Below are 13,084 nucleotides of genomic sequence, written 5' to 3' on the forward strand. Positions count from 1 at the left end.
TTTCATAGTCATGAAAATACCAAAAAATCTTTAAATGAGAAGGTGTGTCCAAACTTTTGGTCTGTACTGTAATTTTCATTATTCCATAGTTGAATACTTTTTTTATTAAATATTTCATTTATATCTCAAAATAATGTTGTTCAATATATTTTACAAGTCAGTATGAATATGGAGATACCAAGCTTGTATAGTTTTTTTTTAATTATATTAGCAACTTTCATAATGCATGACTGTGCAAAAAATACAAATTTATCAACATTTTCTGAGATTTCTTTCTCATTTTTTTCTAGCAATGGAACTATTAGATGCCTTTTGCATGGCAGACTGTTGTTTTTTTATACTATTTTGGGATGTGTAATTGTTTTAATTATTTTTTATGGCATGCAACCTAAATCTGAAATTCTAGTATCTGTATATTTTCTTTACTCTTTATGGAGTCTACGGTATGGATTCTTTACCTTTATAGCTGCAGTGACACCAAATATGCTTTTTTGTTTTTTATTTTACACTGGGAAAAAAAGATGTTTCAAATTTTGTACATTTTTTTATGTTATTTTATTTTTTTTAGATTTTATGAACTTTTTTTTTCCATTTTTTCTTAATCCCCAAAGGGGAGTAGAACCTGCAATCATTCCTTTTGATTGTTTGTCTGTTTTATATTTTGCAATGCTTCAATATTGCAGCATTTACTGTGGCTGGATTTCCCTGGAATAGCAAGATGGTAACCATGGGCACCTTTGGCAGGCCCATGGTTGCCATGATAACCTATCGACACCCTGAGATCGCATTGCAGAGGGTTGATAGGAAATGGTACATCACTCCAATTAAATTCAGTAATATCGGTGTTTGATAATGGTATTAAGATTAGTGATGAGCGAGAATACTCAGTACTCCAGATTTCCCGAGCACGCTTGGGTGTCCTCCGAGTATTTTTTAGTGCTCGGACATTTCGTTTTCTGCCCCGCAGTTGAATGATTTACATCTGTTAGCCAGCATAAGTACATGTGGGGATTCCCTAGCAACCAGGCAGCCCCCACATGTACTTATGCTGGCTAACAGATGTAAATCATTCAGCTGCTGCGCAGAAAACTAAATCTCCGAGCACTAAAAAATTCTCGGAGGTCACCCGAGCATGCTTGGGAAATCTTGAGTACTGAGTATTCTTGCTCATCACTAATTAAGATCAAACAGCAGTAATCGGATCTAGCTCTGATCGCTGCCGTTACACACAGATGCCAGATGTAAAGCACAGCCATCATCTGACATGTGCGAACTGGGAAGCTTCCCTTCATTGTATCATGAAAAATAGCAGTAAAATGCCATGTAATCATTTTACTTTTTCAGCTAAAGACCAAGCAGAACTCGACCGACAGTGACAGCCCGCATGACATGAGTTCTATTTTTTGTGAAGATCGATACAGCTGCCGATACAGATTTAGCAACCAGCCTGTTAAACGCCATCAGTTATTGCAGTTCTTTGTAGACTTGGAGTTTTTGCAATTGAAAACAATATGAACAGCAAAATCGATCCTAATAGCCAAACACAGAGTAAGTGGAGCCATTGTCATTATCTGCCAGGACGTTACGCGCCGTAGTGTCGTTGTGCAGGGAGAGCTACAGCACTATCGACTAAATGAAAATAAAAGGAAATAATATTCAAGAACATTAATCTTCTTCTAAATCTGTAGACTTCATTGATTTTAATAATTTACTACTTCGGACAGAATAACTTTCAATGCTTTTTTTGTTACAAGCTACATTATTATTTTTTTGCATAAAGGTTTTATTAAAAAATGCGTACTTGTGTTTTCATATAAAACCTGTAGATTAGTATAGCCTCATTCTCTACAACAAGGTGCATTGCCTTTGCTTCAAGTGCCAGTCCAGTATGTCTAAGAACTGTCCTCATACTCATGCTTTTTACCTTGCTACTGAGTCTTCTTTAGTGGGCGATTCCTCTTTACCAACATTGTGCCAGCACTACTGTAGAGGTGCAGAAACTTCTTTTCCCTCACTCCCAGCATGCCTTGCTCCTGTCATTCTCTTGTCTATTCTATAATACAGTGAAGGAAATAATTTATTGATTCAATGCTGATTTTGTAAGTTTGCCCACTGACAAATACATGAACTTGTCTATAATTTTAAGGGTAAGTTAATTTTAACATTGAGAGATAGAATATCAAAAATAAAATCCAGAAAATCACATTGTATAAATTACATAAATTTATTTGCATTTTTCAGTGAGAAATACGTATTTGATCCCTCCAGCAAACAAGACTTAATACTTGGTGGCAAAACCCCTGTTGACAAGCACAGCAGTCGTACATTTTTTGTAGTTAATGATGATGTTTGTGCACATGTCAGGAGGAATTTTGGTCCACTCCTCTTTGCAGATCATCTCTAAATCATTAAGATTTTGAGGCTGTCACTTGGCAACTCAGAGCTTGAACTCCCTCCATAAGCTTTCCATGGGATTAAGGTCTGGAGACTGGCTAGACCACTCCATGACGACCTTAATGTGCTTCTTTTTGAGCCACTCCTTTGTTACCTTGGCTGTATGTTTTGGGTCATTGTCCTGCTGGAAGACCCAGCCACGACCCATTTTTAATGTCCAGGTGGAGGGAAGGAGGTTGTCATTCAGGATTTTATGGGAAATGGCTCCATCCATTCTTCCATTGATACGGTGAAGTAGTCCTGTACCCTTAGCAGAGAAACCCCCCAAAACATAATGTTTCCACCTCCATGCTTGATAGTGGGGACAGTGTTCTTTGGGTCATAGGCAGCATTTCTCTTCCTCCAAACATGGTGAGTTGTGTCAATGGCAAAGAGCTCAGTTTTTGTCTCATCTAACCACAGCACCTTCTCCCAATGACTCACAGAATCATCCGGGTGTTCATTGGCAAACTTCAGACAGGCCTGCACATGTGCCTTCTTGAGCAGGAGGGCCTTGTGGACATTGCAGGATCTTAATCCCTTTCCGACATCGGGCGGAAAAGTACGCCGATGTCGAATACCCTCCCTTTGATGTGGGCTCTGGCGGTGAGACCACACATTTCCTGGCACACATCAGCTGTTTTGAACAGCTGACATGTGCCCAAAACAGCCATGGGTGGAATCACAATCCACCCGCGGCTATTAACCCGTTAAATGCCGCTGTCACACATGCGCAATCGTGCCGGAACTCCGCCCATCGGTGGCCCTTGTCACGTGATTGCGGGTCAGCGATAGGTTGGCATGACAACCAGATTTCTCCTAGAGACCTCTATGGTTGTCACTGCCGGCTTGCTGTGAGTGTTGCCCAGTGGTCAGCGCTCATAGGAAGTGAGTAATTCAGCTACATACAGGTGAACTGATCATCGCCTGTATGTAACAGAGCTGATCAGGTTATGGCAGCTTCTAGTGAGACAATTGAAGCATGGGAAAAGTAAAAAAAATGTTTTTAACCCCTTCCCGACCTTTGACGCCACGTAGGCGTCATGAAAACCCGTGTCAATCCGACCCATGACGCCTATGTGGCGTCATGGAAAGATCGCATCCCTGCAGATCGGGTGAAAGGGTTAACTCCATTTTCACCCGATCTGCAGAGACAGGGGGAGTGGTACTTCAGCCCAGGGGGGGTGGCTTCACACCCCCGTGGCTACGATCGCTCTGATTGGCTGTTGAAAGTGAAACAGCCAATCAGAGCGATTTGTAATATTTCACCTATGAAAATGGTGAAATATTACAATCCAGCCATGGCCGATGCTGCAATAGCATCTGCCATGGCTGGAGACCCCGATCTGCCCCCCCCACCCCACCGATCACCCCCCCAGTCGTCCTTTCTGCCCCGATCTCCTGTCCGCTCCCCTCCTCCCTCCTGTCCGCTCCCCCGGTCCTCTTGTCCGCTCCCCCGGTCCTCCGATCCCCCCCCCATGTTCCGATCCCACCCCCCCATACTTACCTAGCTTCGATGTCCCTCCCGGTGTCCGGCCGTCTTCTCCATGGGCGCCGCCATCTTGGAAAATGGCGGGCGCATGCGCAGTGCGCCCGCCGAATCTGCCAGCCGGCAGATTCATTACAAGTACATTTTGATCGCTGTGGTAGGTTCTATCGCAGCGATCAAAATAAAAAAATAATAAATAAACCCCCCCCTTTATCACCCCCATAGGTAGGGACAATAATAAAATAAAGAAAATATTTTTTTTTCGTTTTCCACTAGAGTTAGGGTTAGAACTAGATTTAGAACTAGGGGTAGGGTTAGGGTTAGGGTTAGGGTTACGGGTAGGGGTAGGGTTATGGCATGTGCACACAGAGCGGATCAGCCGCAGATCCACAGCGGATCGGCCGCGGATCCGCAGCGGATCGGCAGCGGATCCGCGGCGGATCGGCCGCGGATCCGCAGCGGATCGGCCGCGGATCCGCAGCGGATTGCCCGCGGATCCGCAGCGGATTGGCAGCGGATCCGCGGCGGATTGGCCGCGGATCCGCTGCGGATTGGTCGCGGATCCGCAGCGGATTGGCCGCGGATCCGCTGCGGATTGGCCGCGGATCCGCAGCGGATTGGCCGCGGATCCGCAGCAGATTGGCCGCGGATCCGCAGCGGATTGGCCGCTGCGAATTCGAAGCAGTTTTCCATCAGGTTTACAGTACCATGTACACCTAAGGAAAACCAAATCCGCTGTGCCCATGGTGCGGAAAATTCCGTGCAGAAACGCTGCGTTGTATTTTCCGCAGCATGTCAATTCTTTGTGCGGATTCCGCAGCGTTTTACACCTGTTCCTCAATAGGAATCCGCAGGTGAAATCCGCACAAAAAACCACTGGAAATCTGCTGTAAATCCGCAGGTAAAACGCAGTGCCTTTTACCTGCAGATTTTTCAAAAATCGTGCGGAAAAATCTCACACGAATCCGCAACGTGGGCACATAGCCTTAGGGTTAGGGTTGGAATTAGAGTTAGGGTTGGAATTAGGGCTAGGGTTTGAAATAGGGTTAAGATTAGGCTTGTGGTTAGGGTTACGGATAGGGTTAGGGGTGTGTTGGGGTTACAGTTGTGGTTAGGGTTGGGATTAGGGTTACGGTTGGGATTAGGGTTAGGATTAGGGTTGGAATTAGGGTTACGGGTGTGTTGCGGTTAGGGTTGTGGTTAGGGGTGTGTTGGGGTTAGGGTTGTGATTAGGGTTATGGCTACAGTTGGGATTAGGATTAGGGGTGTGTTGGGGTTAGTGTTGAAGTTAGAATTGAGGGGTTTCCACTGTTTAGGCACATCAGGGGTCTCCAAACGCAACATGGCGCCACCATTGATTCCAGCCAATCTTGCGTTCAAAAAGTCAAATGGTGCTCCCGCCCTTCCAAGCCCCGACGTGCGCCCAATCAGTGGTTTACCCCCACATTTGGGGTACCAGCGTACTCAGGACAAACTGGGCAACAACTGTTGGGGTCCAATTTCTCCTGTTACCCTTGCAAAAGTAAAAAATTACTTGCTAAAACATAATTTTTGAGGAAAGAACAATTATTTTTTATTTTCACGGCTCTGCCTTATAAACTTCTGTGAAGCACTTGGGGGTTGAAAGTGCTCACCACACATCTAGATAAGTTCCTTCGGGGGTCTAGTTTCCAAAATAGGGTCACTTGTGGGGTGTTTCTACTGTTTAGGCACATCAGGGGCTCTGCAAATGCAATGTGACGCCCGCAGACCATTCCATCAAAGTCTGCATTTCAAATGTCACTACTTCCCTTCCGAGCCCTGACGTGTGCCCAAACAGTGGTTACCCCCACATATGGGGTATCAGCGTACTCACAACAAACTGGGCAACAAATATTGGGGTCCAAATTCTCCTGTTACCCTTGTGAAAATAAAAAATTGCTTGCTAAAACATCTTTTTTGAGGAAAGAAAAATGATTTTTTATTTTCACGGCTCTGCGTTGTAAACTTCTGTGAAGCACTTGGGGGTTGAACGTGCTCACCACATATCTAGAAAAGTTCCTTGGTGGGGTCTAGTTTCCAAAATGGGGTCACTTGTGGGGGGTTTCTACTGTTTAGGCATATCAGGGGCTCTGCAAACGTAACATGATGCCCGCAGACCATTCCATCAAAGTCTGCATTCCAAAACGTCACTACTTCCCTTCCGAGCCCCGGCATGTGCCCAAACAGTGGTTTACCCCCACATATGGGGTATCAGCGTACTCAGGAGAAACTGGACAACAACTTTTGGGGTCCAATTTCTCCTGTTACTCTTGCAAAAATAAAAAATTCTGGGCTAAAAAAATATTTTTGAGGAAAGGAAACACATTTATTATTTTCACGGCTCTGCGTTATAAACTTCTGTGAAGCACTTGGGGGTTCAAAGTGCTCACCACACATCTAGATAAGTTCCCTTGGGGGTCTAGTTTCCAAAATGGAGTCACTTGTGGGGAGTTCCTACTGTTTAGGCACATCAGGGGCTCTGCAAACGCAACCTGACGCCCGCAGAGCATTCCATCAAAGTCTGCATTTCAAAACGTCACTACTTCCCTTCCGAACCCCGACGTGTGCCAAAACAGTGGTTTACCCCCACATATGGGGTATCAGCGTACTCAGGAGAAACTGGACAACAACTTTTGGGATCCAATTTCTCCTGATACCCTTGGGAAAATAAAAAATTGTGGGCTAAAAAATCATTTTTGAGAAAAGAAAAATTATTTTTTATTTTCATGGCTCTGCGTTATAAACTTCTGTGAAGCACTTGGGGGTTCAAAGTGCTCACCACACATCTAGATTAGTTCCTTGGGAGGTATAGTTTCCAAAATGGGGTCACTTGTGCGGGAGCTCCAATGTTTAGGCACACAGGGGCTCTCCAAACGCGACATGGTGTCCGCTAATGATTGGAGCTAATTTTCCATTCAAAAAGCCAAATGGCGTGCCTTCCCTTCTGAGCCCTGCCGTGCGCCCAAACAGTGGTTTACCCCCACATATGGGGTATCATCGTACTCAGGACAAACTGGAAAACAACATTTGGGGTCCAATTTCTCCTATTACCCTTGGGAAAATAAAAAATTCTGGGCTAAAAATCATTTTTGAGGAAAGAAAAATTATTTTTTTATTTTCACGGCTCTGCATTATAAACTTCTGTGAAGCACCTGGGGGTTATAAGTGCTCACTATGCATCTAGATAAGTTCCTTGGGGGGTCTAGTTTCCAAAATGTGGTCACTTGTAGGGGAGCTCCAATGTTTAGGCACACAGGGGCTCTCCAAATGCGACATGGTGTCCGCTAACGATTGGAGCTAATTTTCCATTCAAAAAGTCAAATGGCACGCCTCCCCTTCCGAGCCTTGCCGTGCACCCAAACAGTGGTTTACCCCCACATATGAGGTATCGGCATACTCAGGAGAAATTGCCCAACAAATTTTAGGATCCATTTTATCCTGTTGCCCATGTGAAAATGAAGAATTGAGGCTAAAATAAATTTTGTGTGAAAAAAAAGTACTTTTTCATTTTTGCGGATCAATTTGTGAAGCACCTGGGGGTTTAAAGTGCTCACTATGCCTCTAGATGAGTTCCTTGGGGGGTCTAGTTTCCAAAATGGGGTCACTTGTGGAGGAGCTCCAATGTTTAGGCACACAGGGGCTTTCCAAACGCGACATGGTGTCCGCTAACGATGGAGATAATTTTTCATTCAAAAAGTCAAATGGCGCTCCTTCCCTTCCGAGCCTTACCATGTGCCCAAACAGTGGTTTACCCCCACATGTGAGGTATTGGTGTACTCAGGAGAAATTGCCCAACAAAATTTAGGATCCATTTTATCCTGTTGCCCATGTGAAAATGAAAAAATTGAGGCTAAAATAATTTTTTTGTGAAAAAAAAGTACTTTTTCATTTTTACGGATCAATTTGTGAAGCACCTGGGGGTTTAAAGTGCTCACTATGCTTCTAGATAAGTTCCTTGGGGGGTCTAGTTTCCAAAATGTGGTCACTTGTGGGGGAGCTTCAATGTTTAGGCACACGGGGGCTCTCCAAACGCGACATGGTGTCCGCTAAAGATTGGAGCCAATTTTTCATTCAAAAAGTCAAATGGCGCTCCTTCCCTTCCGAGCCCTGCCGTGCGCCCAAACAGTGGTTTACCCCCACATATTAGGTATCAGCGTACTCAGGACAAATTGGACAACAACGTCCGTGGTCAAGTTTCTCCTTTTACCCTTGGGAAAATAAAAAAATTGTTGCTAAAAGATCATTTTTGTGACTAAAAAGTTAAATGTTCATTTTTTACTTCCATGTTGCTTCTGCTGCTGTGAAACACCTGAAGGGTTAATAAACTTCTTGAATGTGGTTTTGAGCACCGTGAGGGGTGCAGTTTTTAGAATGGTGTCACTTTTGGGTATTTTCAGCCATATAGAACCCTCAAAATGACTTCAAATGTGAGGTGGTCCCTAAAAAAAATTGTTTTGTAAATTTTGTTGTAAAAATGAGAAATCACTGGTGAAATTTTAACCCTTATAACTTCCTAGCAAAAAAAAAAATTGTTTCCAAAATTGTGCTGATGTAAAGTAGACATGTGGGAAACGTTATTTATTAACTATTTTGTGTCACATAACTCTCTGGTTTAACAGAATAAAAATTCAAAATGTGAAAATTGCGAAATTTTCAAAATTTTCGCCAAATTTCCGTTTTTTTCACAAATAAACTCAGAAATTATCGACCTAAATTTACCACTAACATGAAGCCCAATATGTCACGAAAAAACAATCTCAGAATCGCTAGGATCCGTTGAAGCGTTCCTGAGTTATTACCTCATAAAGGGACACTGGTCAGAATTGCAAAAAACGGCAAGGTCATTAAGGCCAAAATAGGCTGGGTCATGAAGGGGTTAAAAATATATAAAAAAAAATATATAAAAGTTCAAATCACCCCCCTTTCGCCCTATTCAAAATAAAACAATAAAAAAAAAATCAAACATACCCACATTTGGTATCGCTGCATTCAAGATCGCCTGATCTATTAATAAAAAAAGGATTAACTTGATTGCTAAAGTCAAAATGCCAGAAATACTTTTTTTTGGTCACCGTGACATTACAATAAAATGCAATAACGGGTGATCACAAGATCGTATCTGCACCAGAATGGTATCATTAAAAATATCAGCTCGGCACGCAAAAAATAAGTGCACACGTAACCCGAGATCACGAAAAATGGAGATACTATGGGTATCAGAAAATGGAACCATTTTTTATTTTTTTTTAGAAAAGTTTGGATTTTTTTTTCAGCACTTAGATAAAAAAGAACCTAGACATGTTTGGTGTCTATTATGAACTTGTAATGACCTGGAGAATCATATCGGCAGGTCAGTTTTAGCATTTAGTGAGACTAGTATAAAAGCAAAACAAAAAACAAGTGTGTGATTGCACTTTTTTTTGCAATTTCACCACACTAGGAATTTTTTTCCCGTTTTCTAGTACACCATATGGTAAAACTAATGGTGTCGTTCAAAATTACAACTCGTCCAGCAAAAAAACAAGCCCTCACGTGGCCATTTTGACAACAAATAAAAAAGTTATGGCTCTGGGAAGAAGAGAAGCAAAAAATGAAAATGCAAAACCAAAAATACCTCTCGTAAAAGGGGTTAAACCTTTATGGCGTAATGTGTTACAAATTGATTTCTTAGTGACTGTGGTCCCAGCTGCCTTGAGATCAATAACAAGCTCCCCCTGTGTAGTTTTAGTCTGATCTCTCACCTTCCTCATGATCAATGATACCCCACGAGGTGAGATTTTGCATGGTGCCCCAGATCGATGTCGATTGACAGTCATTTTGTATTTCTTCCATTTTCTTACTATTGCACCAGCTGTCTCCTTCTCACCCAGTGTCTTACTAAACACTTGATGGGAATACACCAGATTACACTATAAAAATATACAGGGGTTGCATGTGCATATACTAAAATATTTGTGGCTGTACATTAGGGTGTTTCATTTTGTATGGTAAAAATTAAAATGTCAAATTTTTGCAGACTTGGCTTATGCCCTGAGTCTCACTAATGTATAAAGTATATATGCCAATTTTCAAGATGATCGAACTATGTTTAGAGGTTGCACACTTTTATCAGTTTAATAAAAGCACACAAAAAAAACTGATTTTCAATGTTAAGTATTTTTTATTAGAAATTCAAACAATTAAAAACTTAGAATAATAGTGACAATAAACAGTAACATTGATAGGCAGTATCATACGTATTAAATGATTTACACTAATGTGCTGTGAAAGACGCAACTCCTTCTTTTGATCGCTTGGTGACGGCTTTTCTATGAAACTTGACAACTCTTAACAAGAACTGTTTCGGTTGTTCATCTCTGAATTATTAAACTTTATCAGAGCAATGCCCCTTTCTGTGGTGTCATTCACCACCTTAAGAGCATTGATGGAGCTTCTTAGTGTATCACTGCAATATTCTTCTACATCGTGGATCCCAAAATTCAATTCAAAGAATGTCTTTGTTTTACTTGTAACAAAATCGCTGAGGTCTTTTCCTTCAAAAACTAGTTTTTTACCTTCCAACTGTTTCAGCTCCTTTTTCTTTGCAGGTTTCATTCTTAAATTTTCAAACATCTTATCCTTCTCAGCCTGACCGATACGTTCATCCAAAAATGCCAATCCTATGTTCGTTTCTGACAGATACCAAATGTGACTCTTAGCCACTGTGAGGGCACTTTCTCTGACATCTTTATCTGTATAATATTTCAAAAGCTGCAGCATCTCCAAATCATTCTTTGGAGCCCATCGACTTACAACTGCCTCGTGCCAAAAGCGGACATATATTAGACAGACAAAATGCACTACTTTTCTTATTCCTTTCAATTCGGTATTAGAAATATGCAATTGTTTAGTGAATAGCACAATTTTGAGTACATATATGGCCTTTGCCATCCACCTTGCTTCAGTCAGAGCCCCTGGAACCCTAAATTCGAAATAGTTTTCATCCCAGCCTCCAAGATATAGAAATGATAGTTCTAATAGCTCTTTGTAATCTTCTCTTGGATGACTGCCATTTTGCAAGACATTGTTGAGGTAGTCCACTATTTTGACACGTTGTTCTTCTAGAAAACCTTGAATGGGATTTTCTTCCTCTAACATCGTGGAATAGGACTTCTTATCAACTGAATTCGACTGATTATGGAACTTTCGGAAAATTTGGATGTCAGGACAACTTGATGGGATGTTACAACAGTTACCAAACACTCCTTTCAAGATTAATTCATGGGTGTGGTGGCGGCAAGCCAACCACAACAATGGTCTCCCAAATTCAGTTTCAATTCTGATACATGCTCCTTGGATCATTCCTGTATTAGGTGCAGTTGTATCGAAAGATATACCAATGATAAGGTCACGTAGCGCGAATCGGTCCACCTCCTGAATAACAACTTCAGCCATTAGCTCACCAGTACCTTTCTGGGCTACAGGTACGCCAAGTAAATGCTCAAAATCTTTTCCAGTTTCAAGAACAGCAGCTCTATCTTCTAGAGTTTTGACACTCTTTCCGGCAACAATTCACTATCCCAATGTAAGATTAAATGAGGAGGATTTTCAAACAGTGACTTTTCCATGTTCTCAGCCATTTGTCTTCTGTTAATCGCCCAAGCTCGGAAAACGGTAGATGGAGATATGGAAATGCATGAAACATCGTGACCAAGGCTTTTTGCAGTTGCAATAAATGAAGTACTTGCTTGTCGAATGGAGAGTTGTTCTCGATCCCATGTAGCCGTGAGTGTGTGATCAAGATGTTTTAATCTACGACCTGCACAAGATTTTTTCACTGGTGGTGCAGAAAATTTGTCCTCTTCATGAATTGATGATGATGGAGATGAGATTGAGTGTTCCACTGTTCATTTTGGCGATTTCTTTATGTTTCTCCTTGTATGCCTCCTTTTTTTCTGCATTTATTTTCTTTTTAATTTGTGAGGCAAGAACCTTATCTACACCACTCATTGATAAACTCATATAATCCTCTCTTTGTGACATAAGGAATGTTTTATCATCTTCTAGCACGCTATTCATGGAGATCATATTTTGCCCAGCAATATCAAATAGCTCAACAAGATCACCTTTCCAAATCTGCCGCTTCATATTTACTTTGTCAGTGTTTCTTGATTTCTCTTTACCCAGATGTTGATATTCCTTGTATAACTTCTGTATACAAGTTTGGATATTCTCCTCTGTCATGACAGGGATACTTGCTTTCTTCCGCACTTCCTTTAGTTTAATACTTGTGGATTTAGCAGCACACGAGAGTGTTTCTTTCATTTCATTGTGATGGTAAACAAAAACTAAAAGCACGTGTTCCTTGGAAGGGAGATGAGCTCCCAAAAATTCACCACCAGGCACCTTTTCAAGTAACCAAATTCCCTTTCTAGTACTCTTTTTCAGTTAAACTACCCGCAAAACATAATAGAAACACAACATACACATTAGTGTGATGTCGATGATACATTTTCATGGATTTCGGTACTTTCAGATAAAAGTGATCAAAGTGTGCAACCTCTAAATATTAATTGATTTCGCTAAAAAATTTTACATGGATCTTTTAGATGACTTAGACCAAGGATTCAAGCAAAGTCATATGAAAATCATAACTTCGGAAAAATGAAACACCCTACTGTACATACACTATTAATTACCCCAACCACGGTGATAACCAAAAAGTGCACAAGACGAGTGGAGACCACTCAAAAGAGAAAACCAACAAGACTCAAACAATGGATATATATATATATATATATATATATATATATATATATATATATATATACAGAACAATTGATACATATAAATCAATATATCAAACTAGATGTATAAAAATTTCCTTTATTTAATGATGTTGGCAGACCATATACTACAGAAGAGACATGTGCACATGTCTGAACAAATACTCCAATAAAAATATATATATACTGTATATATGTATAAAAAATATAAATAAATATTGAATTAAAATACATATAAAGCCGGACCCAAGGATTTATATGGTTGTATAAATAATGCTCCTTATCATGTAAAGAGTCCCATAGATAAAAAAAGGGGAGGAAAATATATGGGAAATTTATGTGGACACTTAAGAAAATATGTGTTATAATGTGAATA

The 13,084-nt window shown here is 41.1% G+C and overlaps 1 protein-coding gene and 1 long non-coding RNA gene across 2 annotated transcripts in view; both read right to left on the reverse strand.

Annotated features, from left to right (window-relative positions):
* The window catches only part of TRPC5 (transient receptor potential cation channel subfamily C member 5), a 519,478-nt gene that overhangs the window by 372,073 nt on the left and 134,321 nt on the right, over positions 1–13,084 (reverse strand). The gene's annotated exons all lie outside the window — the stretch shown is intronic.
* Positions 1–13,084, reverse strand: part of LOC143809364 (uncharacterized) — a 56,689-nt gene that overhangs the window by 16,541 nt on the left and 27,064 nt on the right. Inside the window, exon 2 of the long non-coding RNA XR_013222240.1 lies at positions 1,925–2,053. This is a non-coding gene — a long non-coding RNA (uncharacterized LOC143809364). The remainder of the gene's footprint in view (positions 1–1,924; positions 2,054–13,084) is intronic.

Source organism: Ranitomeya variabilis, chromosome 2 (genome assembly GCF_051348905.1).
Source record: "Ranitomeya variabilis isolate aRanVar5 chromosome 2, aRanVar5.hap1, whole genome shotgun sequence".
Lineage (NCBI taxonomy): Eukaryota > Metazoa > Chordata > Amphibia > Anura > Dendrobatidae > Ranitomeya > Ranitomeya variabilis.